Raw genomic sequence first — 6000 nt, forward strand, 5'->3', positions numbered from 1 at the left:
AATCCGTCTAAACTGGTATGAAATTAAATATGCATGTTGAGAATTATTGTGAGCCAGCTGTCAGGTGTGAAGAAGTTTCGGAGACTGATGAAGACTTAATATAGCATGGTTTATTGAGCCCGGCCGAGGAGACACAGTGCCAGCATACAACATGTGAACACATCAAATGCCAACACCATATCTGAAGGATAACATCTTGTGGTCCCTTTTATGTTTCTGTCTTCCCCCTAGTGCCTGTAGGTTTCTCTATTAGGTCACCTTCACCTAGAACACCTAATCTATCTGATGTTTAGACTCCAATGCTTCGTCATATTGGAATCTCTCACTATCCAAGAGTTGTACTCTAATCTGTGGAGCCAGTTAGTTCTTGTAAACATTCTTGTATGGCTCAACCTTGTAATATTCCCAGAGAACACTGATATCTGCTAGCCTGACGTCTGAGCTACTGTCTCTAGCTAATCAGTCTATTGTTGTCTTCTTGACAAGGACAAGTACGTGTGAGAAATACCTAAAGCTATAATGTCAAACACTTATGGGGTCAGCTAAATTATAAGATAGACCTGTCTTACCTTTCCCTGTTACATCAATTAAGACACCTAAGAAATATTCTCAACAATGCACACACAACTGAGGACATTCTGCATCACTACAGTGACGTGTTTAGAAGCGCACTAGGGTGGTGCCTTGTGTTTTGAAGGGCAAAGTTAAGGAGGAGCTGGAAAGGTTAGGAGTAACCATCATTGAACCTGTCCAATTTTCAAGGTGGGCGGCTCCCATTGTCTTAGTTCTGAAACCCAATAAAATGGCAAGGATATGTGGGGACTATAAGCTCATAGCTTTCCCCCTGACAGCTTGTGACGCTGTCAGGGGGAAAGCTGTTCACAAAGCTGAACATGAGCCACGCTTACCAGCAGCTACTGCTGGACAAGGATTCAAAAGAGTATGTCACAATAAACAAGCACAAGGGATTATTCAAATATAATTGCTTGGTGTTCAGAGTGGCATCCAGCCCTGGAAATTTCCAAAGGATGATGGACACCTTGTTGCAGGGAATCTCGCACGTAGCAGTGTATTTAAATAATATTTTGATCACAGGAGCTATCTAGGCGGAACACTGTGCTAACCTAGAATGGGTGTTACAAAAGCCCTCAGATGCAGGGTTGAGATTGAAATGCATCGTGTATTTTTATGGCACCTATCTGGGACATGAAATCACAGCTGAGGAGCTCTGTCCAGTGAAGGACAAGGTGCATGCTATCAAGGATGGCCCAAGCCCCAAGAGTGTCACGGAACTTAGATCATTCCTTGGGATGGTGAATTCCTATGTCATGTTTCTGCCTGACCTCTCAAAGGTTTTGGCCCTGTTTTACAAGCTGTTGCAAGCTGATACAAAGTAGCAGTGGGAGAAAGAGCAGGAAGAGGCTCATAAGGAAATGAAAGAGCTTCTTCAAACAATGAAGCTGCTGGAGCATTATGATCTAGTCAAGGATATCAGCCTCTCGTGTGATGTCTCACCTTATGGAGTGGGGGCGGTGCTCTCACATGTAATGGAGGACAGGTCAGAGAATCCTATTGCCTGGCCATTGTTTTTGAAGTGAAATGCTTTCACCAGGAACTCTATGGTCGTGCATTTAAAATCTGTTTGGACCATGAGCCACTGATGAGCCTGTTTAGTGAGTCTGTAGGATAGTTGCATCTTCTGGGGGACAAGGGTTATTGTGCCGGCCCCTGGTCATTCACAGATTGTGGAAGAACTACATGAGACTCATCCAGGTTTGTCCCGGATGAATAGCCTTGCAAGATCATTTGTCTGGTGGCAGAAAATGATGTCAGGACCATATGTGCCTGCGTCATAATACAGGCAAAGAGACGGTCAGTGCTCCTGAAGTTCCAGAGTGGAGACTGATTTATACCTCTGTGTTGGGTCTACGGACGTAGCTACGTCGAAGGCTACGCACATAGCCATGCATTTATTGTGCGTCGCTGTCTCTGTTGTTCTGCAATTACCCCGCCAAAGTGCTACAGCATCCACTCTGTTGACTTTTGCCGGCCGAGCAGGCTAACTTCCGATTTAGCAATCTGCTAACTTGAATAGGGGTAGAATTATGTGCGGCTGTTAGACTTTTCAAATGTTATCGACCGAATGGATCACATTCTGATAGTGAAACGAGTCATTTTGCTTGGGTTGTGATGCTCAAATATATTGATCCACCGTGTTACAGCCGCTTGTTTTGCCGCTAGTAACATTTACTTCAAAGCACGGGGGGCACTTCAAGTCACAGTTCTTACGGTTCATGTTGCCTCGATGTGAAGGTACAGTATTGAGGCGGTGGGTGTAACGCTGCGGCGTATGGGTATGGGGCTACGCAGAGGCTGTGCCATTGATTCAAAGCAGAAGTATAAATCACACTTGACAGTGGTGGGTATGGATCCACCAGTGGGCACATTAGAACCAGCAGACGAGGTGGCTGTGCCCTCTACAGAGGATGGACAGGCACATTTTGAGGGAGTAAGGGGTCCAGACCAGGCTTTTAAAAAAATGGGTACTATGTCAAGGGGGGCTGGAAGACACTCTCTAAAACTGGTTAAAACGATCTTGTTGATAGTGAGGGACCTCTGAGAGAGGCAGAGGAGGTAATAGAGGCTCTGACTGATTTGACTGAATTTTTTTTAAAAACAGTTCTCAACCTTCAACACTTTCAGGTGAGGCACAATAAGGGGCTGGATTAACCAGTTGATCCACAGTCTTAAATAAAAATCTAGGATTATGTTGATGTGTAGTAATGAGTTCAGAAAGAATGTGTGTTCATGCATCCTTAACCATGTTATTGTAGTTTAATAATAATTGCTTCATAATGAGGTAATGAACTTGGAGACTGGATTTTGCAGTCAGTGGATTGTTGTCATGTAACGAGCATGGATTAGTTCAATGTCAAGTTGATAAAAATATTACTCTAATGTTGCATGGGAGTTTATCTGAGTTTCCAGCATTTTTTGTGATGCCGTCTCTTGTTATGCCTCTGTTTTGGCTGACGCCAAGTACTCACTCATGAGTTTGAGCATGCGCAGGAGCACACGCTTGTTTTGCAATCTGAAACTTCACCGCCAGAGGCCACTGAAAGCTACACATGGCCTCTATGCTTTAAACAAAAGGAAGGTGTGTGTGTATGTGTGTGCGTGGTCAGCTGTACAAATTGTTAATTCAGCTCAGCATGTGTCAGAAAATACTTTAAGTCTATGAGGATTATAAACAGGATGTGAGCATTTAATGTTACAAAAACACAGTCTAGTCGGTTAATGAAACTGTGTTCACGCCTATTTTGGTTTTGTCTCCAGTGGCTGCCATGAGACCGACCACATCTGACATGAAGTAACACACCTTTAAAATGCGAGAGGAATGTGAAAACAAGAGGCTATTTAAAGGAGTTTCCTGAAGGGACCAGCTTGAAGGTAGCGAACAAAGGCTTAATATTTGATTCTTTATTATTAAGCTGTAACTCCACTGTGGCACGCAGGCAGCTCTAACTATCAAGGGATTTGGAATTACAGTTTGAAGCGCAGGATGAAGTTTTTTCTTCTAATTTTTTTCTTCTTGATCAGTTCCCCTAGTGCTGTGAGTACAAACAAAAATACTCTGTGCTGTTGTTTTTATGAGTTGTAAATAATTTTCAGCTAAAATGAAAAACAAACCCAGCATTTTATTTAATGTTTTTGCAGAATTGTCATCATGGCAGTGATTCACACAGTGAGGAGGTAAGAATGAATTCTCATCACTATATCAGTGAGTCTGACAGTGATGAGGTAAGAATTAAATCAATCTTATCAGGTATCAACTATAGTGAGAGTATAGCAAAACAGCTGGATTTTTTTTATGTTTTGTTGTGTTTATTTTGTCTTGGTGCAGGTAGGCAATTGGTACCCAGGATATGGGCCGAAGCCAATTCCTCCGCCGTCCTTCCCTTTCGGGCCTCTGATTCCTGTTCTGTGGCCTCAGCCTAAACCAAACCCAACAAAAACTACAACCACAACCCCAACTACAAACCCAACCAAAACCCCAACTACAACCCCAACCAAAACCCCAACCAAAACCAAAACCCCAACCAAAACCCCAATCTCAACCCGAACCAAAACCCCAACCACAACCCGAACTACAACCACAACTACAACCCCAACTACAACTACAACCACAACCCCAACTACAACTACAACCACATCCACAACCCCAACTACAACCACAACTACAACCCCAACTACCACCCCTACCACAACCACAACCATAACCACAACCCCAACTACAACTACAACCACAACCCCAACTACAACTACAACCACAACCCCAACTACAACCACAACTACAACCACCACTACAACCCCAACTACAACCCCTACCACAACCTTAACTACATCTAAAACCCCAACTCCAGTGGTTACTACCACTGAGACCCCACGAGGAGACCAGTGATGAACTGTGCTGATCTGAATTACTTTACTTTCATTCTCCAACAACAGAAACATACTCAGTGACAGGGAAATGTATGCTGTGTGTGTGTGTTTATATATGCTGGTAGTATTTTATCATGTTTTAACCAGGTTTGAGTTTGGTTTTTACAAAAATATAAATGTATTTGTTGGTGGCACATTTAAATATTGCACATGCAACAATTCCACATTGTCATGTATTTTCTGTTGACTCCTTTCATATATATCCTTTATCATATAATTTTTAGCATAATGTTGCAAGTGTTGTTAAATTTTTTTAATTCCACAGTCTATATAAAAGCCTGAACAGTGTAGTGATATATTGTGATTTGGAGCATGTACAATTGAAACCTTTCCTATTGTACATGCCAGGCACAGTCAGGGTGTAATTTTGAGTTTTGTTGGAGGTTGCTCTCAGGATGCTGACGGAGACACCTGTGGAAGGATGCTGACGACAGGCCAGTGTAATATCCACTCAGCGGGCACACACTTCACCATCCCTGTATCAACAGAGCTTAAGAAAGGGATGAGTGTTGAGCCTTTAATACCTGACTCTTTGCTTCATCAGTGAAGTCTGTTACACTGTACTTTTATCATGACTCAACCTCATGAGCAACTTTTCTATTCATCACACTTTACTGTGAACTCTTTCTTGCATTTATTCACAGACCAGAAATATGTACACAAATGTACACCTGTTTCTTAATGTACAACTTAATCACAGATCATTGTATTTTTCCCAGTACAGTGGGTTTTGCACTACTCATTATGAACGTAATTTTATGATGAATGTTCAAACACACGACTAAGTGACAACAACATAGGTTTGCCCTCATCTTCTGAGTCTGGGTTTCAGGAACATAGTGCTGTGCAAGGGTACACTAATAATGAAAAATAAAACTTTCTTTGATGGTGATATGTAACATCCTTGATTACTTTGTGTGTCAGTTTATTTACCCTTCATGTTACTTTCTGAAGCATTTTATCTCATCTTATCTGCTTATCTGTACTTGCTCTTTAAATTGCCACTTGTAGGTTGAGCAGCTTTGGTCATTCTTTATTTCTATTTTTCTAACTAAACATTGTCTAATGTACACCTGGCAGCAGGGTCCGAAATTAACTTTTTGGCTCACCTGCCACGGGGAATCCACCAGCCAAGCATATTTTTTACCGGCCAAATCACATATACATTAATTTGAGTACATTTAATTGATATGGTATTTTTAATGAATAAGTGTACATAGAAGTCAAAACAGAGCAACAAATAGTAAGACATGGAAGAGGTGGAACTAGCGCTCATAACAGTACATTTGAAGGTTTTGTAAAACTATCAGAACTTAAACCTCATAGTCATCCGACGACTCAATCTCTACCGCAATTACACTTTTTGCATGGTCCATGAATTCTGGCCTCCTACTCCTAACAGAGTTTTGGTGCCACAGCATCACAGCTTTGCTTGGATCATACTCCCTGATCTCTGGAGAGGACAGCGGGACCATAAGGAGATCTGACAATGTATCA

This window comes from Micropterus dolomieu, linkage group LG04, assembly GCF_021292245.1.
Source record: "Micropterus dolomieu isolate WLL.071019.BEF.003 ecotype Adirondacks linkage group LG04, ASM2129224v1, whole genome shotgun sequence".
In the NCBI taxonomy this organism is placed as follows: domain Eukaryota; kingdom Metazoa; phylum Chordata; class Actinopteri; order Centrarchiformes; family Centrarchidae; genus Micropterus; species Micropterus dolomieu.